The following is a 21,079-nucleotide window of genomic DNA, read 5'->3' as shown; positions in this document are numbered from 1 at the left end:
ATGACTTTATAGTCCGAGACCAGAGAAAGGACAATGAGGTAAGTTCACAGAACCACTGGATCCAGTATAAAATGGACATGAGTTGGCTATCTTCTGGTCTTCATATGCTTGAGTTTAACATGAGGGCTGTGATCGATTTTTTTTTCTTTCTTTCTTTCTTTTTTAAAATCAAAGTATAGTTGACATGTAATTGGTTCGTGTCAGGTGTACAAAGTTCTGATTCAACAATTATATGCCTTACACAAATGCTCACTGCAAGTGTGAGCGCCATCTGTCACCCTGCAAAGTTGATACAATACTGTTGACTGTAGTCCCTCTGCTGTACTTTTCATCTCCATGACTTATGTGTTTTATACCTCTTAGTCGACCCTGGTAATTGGGTAAGCCCCTTCTCTATATCGAACAGCCCCCAATAGATCTAGGTATCCTTCTTTTCTCAGAGTAGGGTTACTTGGGCCCATGGCCATAGGTCCCACTGGCAAAGGGCTCATGAATATATGTTTATTTATGCTTACAGAGGCTCTGTTGGGTCCATTCTTAAGGACACCAGGTCCCCATTCAAGCAATGGGCTCTGTGAAACTGGTTTAGATGTCCAAGTTGTATAAGGGCCCCACAGTTATCTGCTTAGTTGCTGACACGAGTCTTCTGCAATCCCATTCTTTATCACGTCATGCAGAAGGTAAGCTGTGCCATCCCTGGTTGCCCATCCTCTCTCATGCCTAGGAACAACGCCGATTTGCCCTCGACACAAATCCGTGTGAATAGAGGCCCCCAGGTTGCAAAGCCAGACTTATTTCCTGTCATAGCCGTCACATGCATCCCACTTCTAACAGTGAGCTGTTACCATCTGGCTCCGGTGGTATGGAATCCCGTTGTCCCCACTGACACTAGGGAGCCCACTTTCTTAGTCACGTTCCTGTCCTCACCAGGACCCTCAGTAGACAGAAGCTCACTACTGAGTTTCTTAGTGATGCTGCTGCCTGTCCAACTAATGCATCCTGTATTGCTTTTGTGAGAGGAGTGATCTCTGGGCCCTCTCCTGGACCATATTCTAGTGGGTTCTCTGGAGTCACATAATATTTCAATTCTTTTTAAAAAGTTTTATTTATTTAAGTAATCTCTACACCCAATGTGGGGCTCAAACTCATGACTCCGAGATCAAGAGTCACACACTCGGGGCACCTGGGTGGCTCAGTGGTTAAAGCCTTTGCTTTTGGCTCAGGTCATGATCTCAGGGTCCTGGGGTTGAGTCCCACATTGGGCTCTCTGCTCAGCAGGGAGCCTGCCTCCTCCTCCTCTCTCTCTCTGTGCCTCTCTGCCTACTTTTGATCTGTCTGCCAAATAAATTTTTTAAAAAAAAATCTTTAAAAAGAAAAAAAGAGTCACACACTCATCTGACGGAGCCCCCTAGGTACCCCTAATAATTCAATTCTTTTTTTTTTAAGATTTTATTTTATTTTAAGATTTTAAAACAGAGAGAGATTCAGAGAGGCAGGCAGAGAGAGAGAGAGAGGAGGAAGCAGGCTCCCTGCTGAGCAGAGAGCCCGATGCGGGACTCGATCCCAGGACTCTGAGATCATGACCTGAGCCGAAGGCAGCGGCTTAACCCACTGAGCCACCCAGGCACCCAAGATTTTAAAAATTTATTCATTTGAGAGAGAGAGTGAGAGCATGAGCGGGGTGGGGGGCAGAGGGAGGAGGGAGAGGGAGAAGTAGGCCCCCTACTGAACAGGGAGCCCGTTGTGGGGCTTGATCCCAGAACCCCAAGATCATAACCTGAGCTGAAGGCAGATGCTTAACAGACTGAGCCAGCCAGGCGCCCTAATAATTCAATTCTTGTGTGTTCCCTTGCTGAAGCTTGACCCGCACAGTTTGCCAAGGCAACTCCAGCATCTCCACCTCATTTGTTGTGGCATCAACAGGTCGCATTTTCAAAGAGCTCTCCCAGCAGGATCAAGGACCAGTGCCATGTGTCTTTGCAAGATGTCAAATCCTGAGTCACTGTGAGTGCCCTCATGTTGACAAACACCCCCATGCCCAGCCCTTTCCAGGCCAGTGAGAACCCTCACAGCGCCCTTCTGCTCCTGTTCCCCCAGTGCCCATCTATACAGATGAGACACAGTGCACCGCTCATTCGGTTCATCAGTTATTTCCTCACCGAGGCCCTGCTGAGACCTGAACCTAGTTACTGGCCTAGGGGTCAGGAAGGGGGCAGCAGTGGGACTTGAGGGGGACAGACAGCATCTTATGCAGAAGCCACTTCGGGGGGCCTTTGTACGGCCACAGGATAATGGGAGCCCTCTCTCCTCTTGCAAAGGTAAGGCGACTGCTTCCATAGACCTAGAGGTTTTGTTTTGTTTTGTTTTGTTTTAAAGATTTTATTCATCCATTTGACAGACAGAGATCACAAGTAGGCAGAGAGGCAGGCAGAGAGAGAGGGAGAGGCAGGCTCCCTGCTGAGCAGAGAGCCCGACGCGGGGCGCAATCCCAGGACCTCGGGATCATGACCCAAGCCGAAGGCAGAGGCTCCAACCCACTGAGCCACCCAGGCGCCCCGACCTAGAGGTCTTTTAGGGGGGAATTAGGGGTTCAGTGGTCTCCGGAGGATCCAAACATATGTTCCTGTCCTTGGTATCAGGGTCTTACTCCTTCAGCTTTAGTGTCCTAATTTAGCAGAGAAGACCTGCAAGTTCTGTGCCCTGACATTCTTTTTTTATTTTTATTTATTTATTTATTTTTAAAGATTATTTTATTTTTATTTTTATTTATTTTTAAAGATTTTATTTATTCATTTATTTGAGAGAGAGACAGTGAGAGAGAGCATGAGAGGGGAGAGGGTCGGAGGGAGAGGCAGACTCTCCATGGAGCTGGGAGCCCCAGTGCGGGTCTCGATCCCGGACTTCAGGATCATGACCTGAGCTGAAGGCAGTTAGTTGTTCAACCAACTGAGCCACCCAGGTGTCCGCACTGATATCCTTTTAATTCCACTGCCCTTATAATGAAATCCTGGCCTTAATTTTTGCTGTTTGCCTTCCTGCTCAAGAAATGAGGGTCTAGGGGTGCCTGAGTGGCTCAGGGTCTAATCGGGCCCTGATCTCAGAGTCCTGGGATCAAGCCCTCGCATTGGGCTCCCTGCTCAGGGGGAAGCCTGCTTCACCCTCTCCCACTCTCCCTGCTTGTGTTCCTTCTCTCACTGTCTCTCTCTGATAAAAAAAAAATAAAATATTTAAGAGAAAACAAAAAAGGAGTGCTCACTTCGGCAGCACATATACTAAGAAAAAAAAAAAAAAGGAAATGAGGATCCATTGGTGTCTGGATGACTCAGTTGGTTAAATGTCTCCCTTCAGGTCAGGTCATGCTCTCAGGGTTCTGGGATCGAGCCCCACGTCAGGCTCCCCACTCCGTGGGTAGTCTGCTTCTCCTCTCCTTCTGCCTCTCTCCCCCACCCCTGCTCATGCTCTCATTCTCTCTCAAATAAACAAATACAACCTAAAAAGAAAGAAAGAAAGAAAGAAAGAAAAAAAAAAAAAAAAATGAGGGTCTATTTAAATGCTGCCATGGTGATACTCTGGCTCTCTGAACATGTCCATAGGTTATGATTGGCCACACACCCAACTCCAGGACCGTCCAATCTCTTTCCCCACATATAGTTCAAATGCTAGAACTATTGCATAAGTTAGTGTTTCACTTTCCATCTGTATCCCATCCCAATCCATTGCATGTCTTTGGAATGTTCCCAAATGTGGCACTTAACACTAGCCATACAGTCCTCACTGTCATCTGACCGACAGTTGACAGGTCTCTATGCTGATGGTCTTGGGATTGGTTCCCCCAAAGAAAATCCCGAGACAAGGACTCAAATGGCATACTTTATATTGAAGATGGTCTCCAGGAGGAAAAAAAAAAAAATGAGGAAGTGGAGAAATGAGACAAGGAAGTTAGAAAAACCATCCATTGTGGCATCAATGAGCTGGTCTCAGAAGTGGTATGGAACAAAGTCAGAATCATTCTTTTTTTTTTTTTTTTTAAAGATTTTATTTATTTATTTGACAGAGAGATATCACAAGCAGATGGAGAGGCAGGCAGGCAGAGAGAGAGAGATACGGGACTCGATCCCAGGACCCTGAGATCATGACCTGAGCCGAAGGCAGCGGCTTAACCCACTGAGCCACCCAGGCGCCCAGAATCATTCTTTTTCAGTCTGGGAGGCTTCAACATTTCCCCATCCAACTCCCATGTCCCCATGTTTGAGGGGGACCCTCAGAAACTTTATTTCCCCATCCCTGGTCCTGTCTATACAGCCAAGCAAGTTCATGTGGTACCCCTCAGGTTTTGAAAGCCTCAGGCAGAGAGAAGACGCACATACCTGGGATGTAAATCTGACAGTACACTGAGGAAGTCTTCTTGCTTTACAGTTGCAGGTGAACTTGGGTGGCCCAAAGGGGTGGGGGGTGGGGTGACAAGAGTGTATCTATGATACGTATCTCTGCAATCAATAGACAAGTCAGAGGTTCTCTCTCCAAAAGGACCATCAATGGAACTACTCTATTCCTCTTATTGGGGACAGGAGAAACTTGCCATATTGCTTAGAGCAAGTTCAGAGAATCACATTTTCCCCAAATCATTATTAATTTTAGGAAAAAACATTTTCTCATTGAAAAGTGTCCAACAGGACTCTTCCAAGATTATGAGATCATATACGTTAGCTGTGGGCATTTCCACCCACATGGTGTAAGAGTTGCTGATTTGCTTTCACCAGGAAGGTGAAACTGACCAAACTGAGATAGAAACATCTAATTATGGAGAGAAAAGTATGGCTTCTCCTAAATTATTTTTCTGTATGAAAGAAAGTGCATCAACCATAAAGTACAATTATGAATTTTTTTAAAGGCTGATACTAAGAAAAAAAAACCTTGGAAAATCATAGGTAGCTCCAAAAGACAGTTTAAATACCAGTTGGCTGTGCATGAACAGAATTTTCCACCAGAAAAACAGTGAAATTAAATTTCAACAGTGGAGTAGATGCCGTATGGAGAAATATGGCGAAACTGTCTTCCCCTTCTGTAGCAGAGAGGTATCATCCCTTTGCAACTAGGCGGGCTCACCTGAGTGCCCATGGGCTGCCACAAACAACACGTCCTGTGCGTGATCCTGAGCCAAAGAAACAGTCTTGAAGCCCAGAGAAACTGGCCCATCCTGATGGGCGGAGCTATGGAATGGGCGGAGCTATGGAGCCTCACTGCAAAGGAGGCCCCTTACAGGAAGCATAGATAATTGCCCCCATTTTGCCAAACTTAGACTTCTTTCTCTCCCCCCAAACAACTACTCATTAGCCTTCACTTTTTTTTTTTTTTTTAAGATTTTATTTATTCACCCGACAGACAGAGATCACAAGTAGGCAGAGAGGCAGGCAGAGAGAGAGGAAGCTAAGCAGGCTCCCTGCTGAGCAGAGAGCCCAATGCAGGGCTGGATCCCAGGACCCTGAGATCATGACCTGAGCGGAAGGCAGAGGCTTTAACCCACTGAGCCACCCAGGCACCCCAGCCTTCACATTTTTAAAAAAAGATTTTATTTATTTATTTGATAGACAGAGATCACAAGTAGGCAGAGAGGCAGGCAGAGAGAGAGTGTGGGAAGCTGGCTCCCCGCTGAGCAGGGCCCAGGACTCTGAGACCACGACTTGAGCTGAAGGTAGAGGCTTAACCCACTGAACCACTCAGGCACCCCCATCACATTTTTTTAAAAAGATTTTTTTTTTTTTTTTTTTTTTTTTTTTTTGTCAGAGATTGAGAGAGGGAGAGAGCACAAGAAGGCAGAGTGGCAGGCAGAGGGCGAAGAAGGATCCCGGCGGAGTAGGGAGCTGGATGTGGGACTGGATCCCGGGATCATAGATCCCAGGATCCTGGGATCATAGATCCTGGGATCATGACCTGAGCAAAGGCAGCCGCTAAGCCACCCAGGCGTCCTTAGCCTTCACATTTCTACCAGTTGTCTGTAATTAAGCACTTTCCTAATTTGTCTATCTTCCCCCAGAGCAGCAAAAGTCCATTTTCTTTCTAAGGCCTTTCAGTAATGGGCAGTAGTCACATGAGAAAGCCCTGTGGAGGCGTCCTCTGGAACTCCATGAGCTCATCAAATATTTTTCTGGAAAATGTAGATCTGTTCAGAAAAACACAGGAAATAGGTTGGGACTGCTCAGCCACGCATACTATACATTCTTGCCTATTTTGTCTAGTTCTATCAAGAAAAAATATCTAGTTCTACTGTATTTTTTTTTTCAAGGAAGGGTGGGAAAATATGAAGCACAAGCAAACCTCTTCAACTTAGAGTTCTGGATGCCTGTCGCTTCGTTCTTCATTTATGTTGGATGTAACTCGTGTTTGTCTTGCCCTTTGGCTTATTGCTTCTCAGAAGATGAGTGTGTTTGGAATATGCCCCAAATTCATGTACCCTCAAGAGACGTAATTTTTCCCTACCTTTGTCGGCATCGTAGAAATGTAATGAAAAACACCATCTCCCAGGGGCGCCTGGCTGGCTCAGTTGGAAGAGCTCGTGACTCTTGATTTCACGGTTGTGGGTTTGAGCCCCCACGCTGGGTGTAGAGATTACTTAAAAATAAAAATCTTGAAAAAAAAAAAAATCTCCCAACCCAGGGTACCTCTCCACAAAGGTAGAAGAAAAAGAAATTTCATTATTGAATAAGCATCAAGCCAGAATGTGTTGTGGCTCACTGGCAGTCAGGAAGAGGTTACAAAGACAGGAAGGAATCTCACCCTTTTGGGCAAGCAGATACAACCCCTTATTACATACATGTTCCCAAGATAGACCATAAATGACTAAGCATTCACCAAGAGGACTTGACAGCACAATTTATTACCTAGTTCATCCTAAATTCACCTGGTAATGGGGTGACAATCTGTGTTAGTTCGTTGGTTTTATACAAAGGAAAAATAACTCTTATCTTCATGACAGGAGATCGTTTTTCAACTGGGAGCAACCCACTGAAGGGAGGCTCCCACCCTCCCCCAGAAACTGCGAGATAGGGGTGCTCTCTCCCTGGACGTTAACATTTTAAAGGGAAGTCTTCTCGGGTCTTTGAGAAAGACATTCCTGGGTCGGAAAGCTGGCAGGTGGCTTATTTCTTTGTTTTCCAGTGCGGTTAGCATACTAACTGGAATAGCATTCTATTAGTCTCAGGTGTACAACAGAGTGAGTCAACAATTCTGTACATTGGTCAGTGTTCATCACAGTAAGTGTACTCTGGCAAGTCTTATTTATTTATTTATAATTTTTAAATTAACATATAATGTATTATTTGCCCCAGGGGTACAGGTCTGCGAATTGTCAGGGTTACATACTTCACAGCACTCACCATAGCACATACCCTCCCCAATGTCCATAACCTAACCACCCTCTCCCTAACCCCCTACCCCCGGCAACGCTCAGTTTGTTTTTTGAGATTAAGAGTCTCTTTTGGTTTGTCTCCCTCCTGACCCCATCTTGTATCATTTTTTCCTTCCCTACCCCCCAAACCCTGCACTTTGCTTCTCAAATTCCTCATATCAGGGGGTGATGATAATTGTCTTTCTCCAATTGACTTATTTCGCTCAGCATAACACCATCTAGTTCCATCCGCGTTGTTGCAAATGGCAAGATTTCATGTCTTTTGGTGGCTGCATAGTATTCCTATATATATATATATATATGCCACATCTTCTTTATCCATTCATCTGTCGATGGACATCTAGGCTCTTTTCATAGTTTGGCTATTGTGAACATTGTTGCTATAAACATTAGGGTGTATGTTCCCCTTTGGATCACTACATTTGTATCTTTAGGGAAAATACCCAGTAGTGCAATTGCTGGGTCGTAGGGTAGCTCTATTTTCAACTTTTTGAGGAATCTCCATGCTGTTTCCCAGAGTGGCTGCACCAGCTTGCATTCCCATCAACAGTGCAGGAGGGCTTCCCTTTCTCCGCATCCTTGCCAGCATCTGTCATTTCCTGACTTGTTAATTTTAGCCATTCTGACTGGTGTGAGGTGGTATCTGATTGTGGATTTGATTGGCAAGTCTTATTTAGGGTCTAAAAAGATTTTATACACTTCGAAGAGACAGAGAAAGAGCTTTACTATTGCAAAATTTCTCAAGGTAATGCTCTAAAAAAAGGGAAGGGAAGGAAATCTCTTCCTTTATTTTCGACAGAGAAAATGAAGGCTCATTTCTCATTCATTTCGTCCTTATATCAGGCGGGAGCCCTTCCGTGTTAGCCCGTGGTTATTAGCAACCGTGCCCTTCAGGGTACTTGCGGTGCTCATCAGCTTAAAATGGATTCATCCATTCCTTTATTCATTGGATTATAATTAAATCTTACATTTCCAGAAACAAGCCTGGACTTCGTTGATTCAGAAGTGAGTTAGACAGATTCCTTTCATCAAAGAAATGATCTTCCTTGAAGGGGGAGAGACAATAAATAGATAAACAAATAAATGTACTTTATTTATTTGTAAGTGAATTACAGGGGCTGTTAAGGATATGAAGCAAAAAGGACCACACTTGATGGGAAGTGTTGTTTTAGGAAAAACTTTTTTTTTTTAATTTTAAGAAAAATTATGTGGAGGTTGTATTTAAGCTAAGATGTGAAGGAAGGAGATGGGGTTCTCCAAGGGAAGAGGAGGGTCATAAGGAAAGAGAAATTGAGAAAAAGTTTGAGATTTGGGGCCTGAACAAGAGAATGAATCTAAGTGACAGTTACTATGCATGAGGACACAGGGAAAATGTACATTGGAAGTTTGAGATGCCTTTGTTTTTCTTCAATATTTTATTTATTTGACAGAGAGAGATCACAAGTAGGCAGAGAGGCAAGCAGAGAGGCAGGCAGAGAGAGAGGGGGAAGCAGGCTCCCTGCTGAGCAGAGAGCCCAATGCGGAGCTCTATCCCAGGACCCTGAGATCATGACCTGAGCTGAAGGCAGAGGCTTAACCCACTGAGCCACCCAGGTGCCCCTGAGCTGCCTTTTAAATATCAAAGTATAAATGTTAAGAAGACAAAAAGCTACATAGTTTTAAACTATGTAGATGCCTAGGAAGGATATGTAAATGTGGGAGTCATCAGGATATAGACCTCATTTAAATCAGGAATCCAGACACCCTTTTCTGGCTATGATGGAGTGGATGGTGGAAGCCTCATGCTCCCACGAAAACCAGATTAAAAAGGAAATATGATTTTAAGAAATGAATCTGTATGACATCATCAGAGAGCAGCCTAGGAAAGTAGGATCTGAGTGGGCAGATGGCAAAAGGAAGTGAACCAGAGAGCCAAGGGCTGTTAATAGCAGGAGAGAGCCTGAAAACCCAGACCCCTGGAGGTCTGGGGAGGGCGGTTGCTAAGGGTCAGAGAAGTAAGCAAAACAAAGATTGAACTTTTTGGATGGCAAGGAAGCCAGGATTTGGGTGGCCAGTGTTCTAGGGAAAGGAGGCAGGAGGATGAGACCCCAACGTATGATTTGGTTTCTCCTTCCTCTTGAGGCATTTGCCAAATTCTTGGACTACATGGAGTCAGGGAATAAGAATTTGGACAGAAAGCCTCTAAAACATCTCCGAGTCTCTCAGGGATAGAGAGGAAAACACTACATTTCAAGACCCAGCAAAGTATAGAGGCCCTTATGATTAGATCGATGGAACATAATACTGAATCCAGGAATGGACCAACGTATGTCACGATCACCTGATTTTCAACAAAGCTGTCAGTGAACTGTAGTAGAGAAAAAACCACCTTTTCCACACGTGGTGCTATATCAGATGGAAAGCTGCACAGAAAAACTAATTCGCAAGGAACTACAGACTTAAATATAAACGCCCAAAACAATAAATATCCAAGCAAAAAGTAACTTTGTGGTAGGCAAATGTACCTGAAAGAGGAAAAGAACAAATTGTTAAAGAAAAAATGGATTGGGGCGCCTGGGTGGCTCAGTCGTGAAGCGTCTGTCTTCAGCTCCCATCGTGACCCCAGAGTCCTGGAATCGAGTCTCACCTCGGGCTCCCTGCTCGGTGGGGAGCCTGCTTCTCCCTCTCCCACTCCCCCTGCTTGTGTTCCCTCTTCATTCAGAACTTCTGTTTATCAAAGTCAGTCCCTCCTGTAAACTGAGATTCAGGATGGGAAATTCATTCCATGCTTGGGTAGAGTGCAAGGTGGAAAAGGACCCTGCGGGTGGCTCGGGGCTTAGTAAGAACAGGGGCAAGGACTAAGGCATGTTCCCAGGGGTTGGGAAAGGGAGGGAGTAGGGGCACTCATGCCTTGAATGTGCAGCCTCTGCACCTGTGAAGGCCCATTCTGGCAGGAGAGAGCCTCGGATTCCTCCCATGGGTGAGGAGGAGACTCTTATGTTGCGGGACCTCCCCAAGGCATAACTGGGTGGGAGCGGGGCTCCTTGCTGAATTGAGGCTTCCATCCTTTCTTGGTACTTACAGATGACCCTACAGGTTGGCAGCCAGCCAGCCAGCCACCCCCCCCATGCTAATGTTTCCTCTGCTACCTTTGTTCCCCTTTGTTTACAATCTTTCTCATACACGTATTCACTCATGCATGCAAGCAGTAAACCAAATATTTACTAAATACCTCCAAGGTGCCAGGCACAGTGTCAGGTCTCTGGACTGATCGGACCCAACTTCAAGAGGCTGGGAGCTCAACAGAGAGCAAGAGTTGCTGCCCGTGGCTCCCTGGAGCCAGCCAGCCTAACCCTACTTCTACCTTCTGTCTCTCTCTCTTCCAGGCGAGTCAGAGAGATCAGGGAAGTGAAGCCTGAGTCCTCTCCCTGGTGAGCACCCCCTGCTCACAAAAGGGACTAGGATGAGTAAGCACACATTTGGTATTTGCTGAGTCAATGATGCATTACAGGGCTGTGCCTGTGACCAGAAGGATGCAATTTAAAGTCACAGGAGACTTGGGAACGCAACAAGCATAAACTGCAAATCTTGGTGCCATCTCTGTTCTCCCTCTGTCCCACCCCAGATCTGTGGTGTCTCTGAGAAAAGAGACCTTGTACATGCCTGGTACCCTGACTTTTGTGTCTGCTGCCCAGAGGACACATCTGTCTCTCTTTTAAGATTTTATTTATTCACTTGAGAGAGAGAGAGCACAAGCAGAGGGAAGGGCAAAGGGAGAGGGAGAAGCAGACTTCCCACTGAGCAGGGAGCCCAACTCAGGGCTCGATCCCAGGTTGCTGAGGCCAGGATCCGAGCTGAAGGCAGCCGATTAACTGACTAAGCCACCCGAGGACACATCTCTTGAGAGCCTGCTCTCGTGAACAGTGGTGCTTATGTTCACAGGCTCAACAGGAAAGTAGCGAAGAAAGAAACGGTTCTCAACTGGCCGGCTCCCCAAGGCTCAGTGCTGAGGAAGCAGATAGAAACATCCATCTTCTCCTGGAAAAGGTATATTTGTACACGTTGGATTTTTTTTAAAGATTTATTTATTTATTTGAGAGAGAGAGAGAGAGCACGTGCTCGAGGGCAAGCAGGAGTGGCAGAGGCAGAAGGAGAGAGAATTTTAAGGAGACTGCACTGAGCGCAGAGCCCGACATGAGGCTAGATCTCATGACCCTGAGGTCACAACCCAAGCCCAACTGTGCCAGCTAGGCACTGCTCTTTGTGCATGTTTAAAAGCTGCTGCCTGAGGGTCAGACTTCCAGTCAGCCTGAATCCAGTGCTGACCAAGATCCTCCCCTTTGAGATGCTGACACATCTTGGCATACCTTCAGCGATTAGGCGCCGCTAAAGAGAAAGTAGGTGACTTGGACAATCAGCAGAGCTTGGGAGACAAGCAAGAGATAGGGCAGGATTGACTGATAAGGTTAATCTCCCACCTGAGGCCACTCTGCTGCTCGCCAAGACTGGGAGAGGTGAATGATCACACAGAGAGTCGAGGACCACGGAGAAACAGAGGCATGTGTTCCAAATGAAAGAACAAGATAAAACCTCAGAAAAAGACCTTAATGAAACAAAGAGAAGTGATTTCCCTGATCTGGAGAAGAAAGGATGAACAGAACACAGAGAAAAAAAGAGAGGGAGATCGTGAGACAAAGTCAGTTTGAAATCACCATTCTTACCCTTTGGAGGGTAAGAGTGGGCAGCAGCCTGAAGATCCGTTCTCACAGTCAATGTCCTGGACCATGAGAGATGGAAGGAAGCTTATCACCAAATTCCAGTCCCATGTGTTGTTTTGTTTTGTGGGTATTTTGTCATTTTATTGATTCCACATTGGACAGGCTTTTAAAATTTTAGAGAGGGTAAGACCAAGGATGTATTAGAATTGAGTGCTTTTTTGGACATCTAACTGACATAGATATATTCAAATCATTTGTGTATAGAGTTGTGTATACACACACACTGTATGTAACTATAATTCATTCTGGGAAACAAGATTTTCCCCACAAGTGTTGTAAATATTTAGTTAGTTTTTGTTTTAATTTTCTGGATTTGAGGCTTTTAAAAAAATTCCAGGGGTACCTGGACGGCTTAGTCGATGGACATCTGCCTTCAGCTCGGGTCATGATCCCAGGGTCCTAGGATCAGGTCCTGCATCAGGCTCCCTGCTCAGCAGGAAGCCTGCTTCTCCCTCTGCCTGCTGCTCCCCCTACTTGTGCTCTCTCTCTGACAAATAAATAAATCAAATCTTTTTAAAAATTCCAGTATAATTAACATACAGTGTAAAATAGTTTCAGGTGTACATTATAACCATGCAACAGTTCTAAACATGACTCAGCGCCCATCACAGTAAGTGATCCTCTTGATCCCTTTCCCCTATTTCACCCATCCCCTCACCCCCACCCCCGGTAACCATCAATTTGTTCTCTCTGTTTTTTTTTTTTTTTTAAAGATTTTATTTATTTATTTGACAGAGAGAGATCACAAGTAGGCAGAGAGGCAGGCAGAGAGAGAGGAAGGGAAGCAGGCTCCCTGCTGAGCAGAGAGCCCGATGCGGAACTCGATCCCAGGACCCTGAGATCATGACCTGAGCCGAAGGCAGCGGCTTAACCCACTGAGCCACCCAGGCGCCCTCTCTGTTTTTTTTGTATCTTTTTTCCTTTGTTCATTTGTTTTGTTTCTTAAATTCCACTTATGAGTGAAATCATATGGTATTTGTATTTCTCGGACTAATTTCGCTTAGCACGATATCTTCTAGAGCCATTCATGTTGTTGTAAATGGCAGCGTTTCATTCTTTTTTACAGCCAAGTATCCCTTGTGCGTGTATGTGTGCGTATATATTCCATATATATGTATATATACATATCTTCTTTACCCATTTGTCTATTGATGGACACTTGGGCTGCCTACATATCTTGGCTATTGTAAATAATGCTGTATAAACATATGGGGGCATATATCTTTTTGAATTAGTAGTAGAAATATTGGATCATAGGGTAGTTCTATTTTTAATTATTTATTTATTTAAAAAATTTTTTTAAAGATTTTATTTATTTCTTTGAGAGAGAGACAGTGAGAGAGAGCATGAGAGGGGAGAAGGTCAGAGGGAGAAGCAGACTCCCCATGGAGCTGGGAGCCTGATCCCAGGACTCCAGGATCATGACCTGAGCTGAAGACAGTTGCTTAACCAACTGAGCCACCCAGGTGCCCTAACTTTTTTTTTAAACATCAGACAGCTCTTGGGGCACCTGGGTGGCTCAGTGGCTTATGCCTCTGCCTTTGGCTCAGATCCCGATTCCAGGGTCCTGGGATCGAGCCCCGCATCGGGCTCTCTGCTCAGCAGGGAGACCGCTTCCCCCTCTCTCTCTGCCTACTTGTGATTTCTCTCTCTGTGTCAAATAAAGAAATAAAATATTTTTAAAGAAACATCAGGCAGATCTTTTTTTTTATTATTTTACTTATTTATTTGACAGAGAGAGCACAGGCAGGCAGAGAGAGAGGGAGAAGCCAGCTACCCACTGAGCAGGGAGCCCAATATGGGGCTCGATCCCAGGATCCTGGGATCATGAACCGAGCAGAAGGCAGTCACTTAATCTACTGAGTCACTCAGGTGCGCCTCTATTTTTAATTTTTGAGGAACCTTCATGCTGTTCTCCACAGTGGCTGACCCAGTTTGCATTCCTACCAGCAGCACACGAGGGTTCCCCTTTCTCGCCAACACCTGTTGTTTCTTGTGTTTTTTATTTTAGGCGTTCTGACAGGTGTGCAGTCCCATGTGCCATTGGCCCATACATGAATATATATGAAGAAAAGCTGAGGATGTATATCAAGGTCTAATAAATTTGAACATACATTTTTGTTGGTATTAAAGTGTAAAGAGTCAGTTAAGAGCTTGCTCATTCATTTGAATTAGATAAACCGAAAAACAGATTATAATTTTATAATCAGTAAAATGGCATTGTTCAGGGAAACTGAGTTAGAAAGGACTAGAATTACTGATATGAAAGATACTGGAAGACTCCCTTTATCTCTCTCCTGAAATCAGAATTTTTTTATGATAATTTCTTTCTCTTTAAAGCACATTCTCTTTTTTTTTTTTAAAGATTTTATTTATTTATTTGACAGAGATTACAAGTAGGCAGAGAGGCAGGCAGAGTTGGGGGGGGAGGCAGGCTCCCGCTGAGCAGAGAGCCCAATGCGGGGCTCCATCCCAGGATCCTGAGATCATGACCTGAGCCGAAGGCAGAGGCTTAACCCTCTGAGCCACCCAGGTGCCCTGAAGGATGTTCTCTTCAAACTGATTGTCTATGAACCTAATTCAACAGAATGAAAAATGTGTCCTCCCATAGTTGGCAGGTTTGTACTTGATAGGCCTGTCACCGTGAAAGATTTTCCACTGCAAATTCTGAGGAAGAAGACACTTATCCCTGAAAAGCCCAATCTGGTTTTGGATAATGGAGTAGATAACATTGTAGGGAAAACAGGCCTTCCAAGAACCACTCCTGTGGGTCAGGCTGGAGGCAGCAGTTCAAGGAAAGGGGTGGTCGTCACTGAGCCTCGCAGAGGAACTCATAGAAAATACTGGAATCAGTAATCAAGTTCTTGGAAGAAAAGAACTGGGTCACAAGAGAAAGGTACCACCTGTGGGAGCCATCTCTGATGGTCCCTATGCCCTTAGCAGGGCCTCTGTGGGAAAGTCCTGTGGCCCATGCTTTTTCCTCCAACCGGGAAGTGGAATGCGCAAAGGTGGAAACCCAGGGCTGTGCTGGTGCTAGAAGATAGGCCCTGATGGCAAATTCCATGTCCCAAAATAGACAGATAAACATGCCAAGCAGAGTGCCTGGGTGGCTCAGTCGGTTAAGCATCTGCTTTGGTTCAGTTCATGATCTCGAGGTTCTGGTATTGAGTCCACATTGGGCTCCATGCTCAGCGGGAAGCCTGCTTCTCCCTCTCCTTCTGCTGCTCCCCCTGCTTGTGCTCTCTTTTTAATAAATAAATAAAATCTTACAAAAAAAAAAAAAAAAAAAAAGAAAGAAAGAAAGAAAGAAAAAATGCCAAGCTGATTCCCTGCCCTGGTGATTTGGAACTTAAAGGGTGGACACACAGAGACTTGAATTTGGTGAATGCGAGTGTGTCCGTGGAAAACTCCTAAACTTCTGACAAGTTCATCCGCCCCTGAGCGGGCCCCAGACTCTGCACTTTCGGTTCCCAGCACCAAAGAAGGTCCCGTGGAACAGGTTTAAACAATGGACACGCACAAGCAGGTGCTAGGTGTGGGGGGGGGGCGGTGCCCTCAGCAGCGTGGATCTGGCCCGGGGTCTGAGGCCGAAGCGTGCCCACCTGCGGCCTGTTTCGGTCAGAACCCGATGAGCTCCGGGTGGGGATCCTCCCCAGTGCTGCAGACTTGGGCCAAGACTTTAAATTCGGAGCAGCCGGAGAGGAGACCGGATGGAGGTTCAGACCGTGCAAGATGGCGGTCCCCGTGCCTGATGTGCCGCTCTTGAAAATCTTCTCCTTCCTGGACGCATTCAGCTTGCTCCAGGCTTCCCGAGTGAACAGGGTAAATGCTCTCCGCAGGCCGCCCTCTGTTGGGGGGCCCCCTCCCCCCCACCTCCCCCCTTCCACGGGTCGTCACACAGACCCCCTTCACCGCAGCCCCTCCACGCTGGCCTCTCGGCGACCCCAGCCTGGGGCCCACGCAGCCTCCCTCCTCGCTTACGTCTACCCTGTTCCGGCCCCTTCCTTCGGCTCCCACAGACCCAGTGCCCGGGTTTCAGCTGCCCGTCTTGACCAGGTGGAGCGCCAGGTCGCAGAAGAGCCGAGGGATGCGCTGGGTTTTGGGGGGTTAGCCTCCTTCGCTCTGAGGGCCTCGCCTTTTGTTAAACGAAAAGGGCAGACTAATATCCAGGTGTCGCTGCGCGGATCAAATGGTCCACTTGAAGCCCCGGGAAACTGCCAGTGTTTCTCCCACAAGAATTCCAAGCACCTGTCTTTGCCGCAGTGGGCCTCTGTGGTTACCGTGTCCTGGTCCCCCCCAGTCTGGGAGGGCTTGGAGAGCCGGGCTGGTGGCTGGTTTACCGCTGAGCGGAGGGCCTGGCTTCCAGAACAGAGGAGAGCAGAGGAAGAGCCAGCCTTGGGGTACTGACCGCCTGCTTACCTCTTCCTTTCTCCCCCTCAGTGCTGGAACAGGCTTGCAGAGAATGACCAGCTGTGGAGGTGAGCAAGGGAAGGGTAAGGCGGGAAGGCAGGGGTGTCCCCTGGGAGGGAGAGGACATCCCAGTGTGTACCGAGGGGGCCTGGGTGGGGCTGCGCTGGGAGAGGCACGAATGGGGCTTACAGTGAGGAAAGGGTTCATGAGACCTGAGCTACTGAGGAGGGAGCTGACGGGGGCTGCCTCGGGGGCTGGTGACTCTGTTTCCAGAAACCTGTGTCTGAGGAAATGGAGCTTCTGCAGCTTCTCCCCGTGCCCGGGCTCACAGACCTGGAAGCAGTTCTTCCTCAGACAGACAAAGCTGGAGCACCGGATGGCGAGGGTGAAGCCAGAGGATTTTATCTTCAGAGAAGCAAGTGGGAACCTCGGTACGGGGATAGGGTCCGCTAAAGGAACATGACAATATGGTTTTAAGAAACACACTGTCTCTTTCCCCCGTGTCTTCATTCAGTGAAGACAAAGAAAATGAAGGCTTAGTGGGACTGGGTTGCTGTGGTCACGGTCAAGGTCTCCCTCCATCTTCTCTTGTCCCCCACTGTCTATGGTGCGTGGAGAGACCAGAGTGATCTTTACATGAGCTAAAATCAGGCCTTGTGACTTACTTTCTCCAAAGGCCTCCCGTTCCTCATAGAATAAAGATTTTAAACAAAAAGGAAACTGAGTAACAGGCGTTCTACCATTAACTTTATTCCTAATACCTCTTTTAAAACTCAGGACAGAGGGGTGCCTAAGTGGCTCAGTTGGTTAAGCGTCTGCCTTCGGCTCAGGTCATGATCTCGGGGTCCTGGGATCAAGCCTCACATCGGGCTCCCTGCTCAGTGGGGAGCCTGCTTCTCCTTCTCCCTTTGCCTGCTGCTCCCCCTGCTTGTGCTCTCTCTCTGACAAAGAAATAAAATATTAAAAAAAACAAACTCAGAACATTCTCTGATGGAGACCTCTTTATCCTCATTTTACATGTATGGAAACTGAAATGGAGGAGGAAAAATAAGTCGGCCAGTGCCTCAGGCCAATCTGCAGCAGGAACCTACGTATGGATGACTCTAGAACCAGCTCCTCCTCTTCTCCATAATTGTTTCCCAAACTCTTCTTAAGAGGATGCAGGAAAACTTCGTTATCTTTCCAGAGTCCTTTTTATTCAACTGGGCCATCCCTCAACTATCTGGTGAGCCAGTATTGTCTGTGTTTCCTTCTAGGAATCTTAGGACCTATGGCTTATCTGTCAGGATATGGCAACGCAGTGGGTGGAGAGGAGAAGTCAGTCATTTGTACAGTGTCATCAAAGCACATGCTTTATGCCTGGGACCTGCAGGAAGTGAGTATGGCCATCGAGGAGCACAAAGAAGGTCTTGTCGAATCCACCCTGTCCCACACAGGTGGCAAGTGCTGGGGGGCGGGAATGGTACTTGGAATTGGTGAGAGACAGAGTTTCAAATTGGGTCTTTTAACTGGTAATCTGGGACCTTTCCATTTAGATGGTAGACACACAGAAAATTCACTTTTTAATGTGTAGGGTTTTTTTTTTTAAGATTTTATTTATTTGACAGAGATCACAAGTAGGTAGAGAGGCAGGCAGAGAGAGAGAGGAGGAAGTAGGCTCCCTGCTGAGCAGAGAGCCCGATGTGGGGTTTGATCCCAGGACCCTGAGATCCATGACCTGAGCCAAAGGCAGAGACAACCCACTGAGCCACCCAGGCGCCCATCTTTTTTTTTTTTTAAATTTTAAAGATTTTATTTATTTGTCAGCATGCACAAGCAGGGGGAGAACAGGCTCCCCACTGAGCAGGGAGCCCAATGCAGGACCCGATCCCAGGACCCCGGGGTCATGACCTGAGCTGAAGGCAGACACCTAACTGACTGAGCCACCCAGGCATCCCTTATGTGTGTTTCTCCATATAGATTTGTACAGGGACTTACTTTCTAGTGGTAACGTGGAACAGCTGTGAGATAAACTTGGGCTGTTGTGCCTTTCCATGACCTATTCTACTTCTCTCTCTCTCAACTGTTGGCATTTGTTATGTTGGCTTTTTCAGAAAGTGGTCTCCAGCTCTAGTCACTTCCAGGGTAGACCAAGGTCTTCTATATCAGGACTAGTAAATGTAGTGCAAAAATCATTAGGCGGGGAATCAGAAGACCCCAAAATGGGTCACAAGTTATTGTATTTTTCTTGGCCTTCCCTGTTTGTATTTCTCTCCTCCCTGTGAAAAGTATTTAATGACCATTTTTCACACAGGGTCTTGTGAACTATGACAAGTAAACCCTTTATGAATATATGAGGTAGCAGGAGAATGATGAAATAAGTCTAGAAGGGACTCCTAAAGTTATACAATTTAAAAAAAGATTTTATTTGATAGAAGAGAACATAAGCAGGGGGAGCAGCAGAGGGAGAGGAAGAAGCAGGCTCCCCACTGAGCAGCGAGCCCGATGCAGGACTCAATCCCAGGACCCCGGCAGACACTTAACTGAGCCAAAGGCAGACACTTAACTGACTGAGCCGCCCGGGCGCCCCTGAAGTTATACAATGTTATATGTCAATTACATTTCACTAAAGCTGAGAAAATCAGGCACTCTCTTGGATAATTTGCTCCAGGGGAAACCAGTCACCATGTCCCTGAGGACCTCCAAGCAGCCAAGTGGATGGACTACTTGGCAAAGATCTCTGGCCTTCTGCCAACAGCCATCTTTGCAGTCCTGTGAGTGAATCACATTGGAAGCTAATTTTCTGGCCTTCAGATTGTGTCCACAGTCAACCAAGTGAGGAACCCGAAACCAGTGACTCCCCGCCCGAGTTTTGGACCGTCGGAAGGTGTGTGAGATAAGTGTTTCTTCCTTTGAGCTGCTATGGTGTTTGTTAGGCAGCAACAGATAGCAGATTTTAGTACTCCTTTTCTTGATAATTTAAGGTGTGGAAGAAGCTTTAGAACCAGGTAGTGAAAAGAAGCTGGAGAAACCCTGAGGAGAGTTTGGGACTTTGAGGAGACCTAGCAGAAACCTAGTGGCCTGCCATGAAGCCACCAGTGAAGACCAAGGGAAATGTAAACAAGAGTATTGGACACCAGAGGAAACCCGGTTCTTGTTACAGCTGGAGAAAATTTAGCAACATTGTCACTCCGACTAATGTGAAAAGGAGTGAATAGATCCAAGGAATTGAATGCTCTTGCCAAGGAGAATTCTAGGCAGAATGCTGAGTGCGGGCCACGGCTTGCTGCTTGTAGTAAAACAAGAGAAGGAGAGGAGAAAATGATGGTCAGATAAGAGAGCCAAAGCTTGCTGGTTCCGAAAATTTTCAGTCTTTCAAGATGGCAAATGGTGCTAAGATTTAAGGCCAAGACTGCAAGCAAGATCAGTGCAGGGCAGTGTTAATAAGCCATACCATAAAGGTGAAGTGGTGACCACAACGTTCTTTTCGACCTCAGAAAGAACTAAGAGGGTGCCTCAGAACCGAGGTCAAGCCATGGACCTCACAGGGTGAAGCCTCATCCTCAACAGACCCAGCCACCACCCAGGGTGTCGGGATTCCTCTCAAAACCTTGTGGATGGGGCTCTTGTCTAATGACGTCAACTCCTGTAGGTTCCTTTGGAGACCCACAAAGTTTTCTCAAGGAATCCTATTGGCAAGGGTGCTGCCAGCTTGGATATACAGGGGCTGAAATATCCCAACAGGAAAAAAGGCATTTGAATCCTGAACTCTTACAGGGAAGAAGCACCTGTGACCCTACTCAGCTACTGATTTGGGCTACCGGGTAGGGACGGGGCAGCATAACGCAGAAGGCAGACCCAAGAGCCTAGAGAGTGGAGCCAAGAGTCCTGAAGAATCTTTCCTGGACCTTGAGTCCTTGTCAGTGTACTACCAGCACATTGTCATTAGATCTCGAATTTTCTGTGCAGCAGGGATTCCCACCCCTCTACTGCCCTTTCCCCCAACCCCGGATGAGACGGTCTATAATGTTATCCTTACCTATGGTAGAATGTCCTATCCTTGTATGTTGGGGATGGGGGTCAGACAACTTGGATATTTCTGAGGTTTTCACATCAACATGAGCTGAACCTAAAGAACCTCATCTCCTTAACGAGATCCAGATTTTACGATGATGCTGTAACGGTGAGCTATCTGGGGGCATGGGCGATGGCGAATGTACTTTGCATGTGGGAGAGAGGTGAGTTATTAGGGACTGCAGGGTGCAGTGTGTCTGCCAATCTGGAAGATAGCCTCCATATTCCTTGTCCCGTATTCACGATCCTAGGTAGTCTACTCCCACCCTGAATCGGGCTGACCTTGGTAACCAATTGGACATTGCAGAAATGATGGTGTGTAACTTCCGAAGCTATGTCCTGAAAGACACTTCTTCTCTCTTGAGTCACTGGCTCCAAGAGAGCCAGCCACAGTGTTAGGAGGGCCCTTAAAATGCCCTGCAGGGAAGGTCTGTGTGGCGAAGTACTGAGGGCT

This window comes from Mustela putorius, unplaced genomic scaffold (assembly GCF_011764305.1).
Source record: "Mustela putorius furo isolate JIRA1106 unplaced genomic scaffold, ASM1176430v1.1 tig00000095_pilon_pilon_pilon, whole genome shotgun sequence".
NCBI lineage: Eukaryota > Metazoa > Chordata > Mammalia > Carnivora > Mustelidae > Mustela > Mustela putorius.
The sequence above is the reverse complement of the archived record's forward strand: the minus strand, read 5'-3'. Positions refer to the sequence as shown.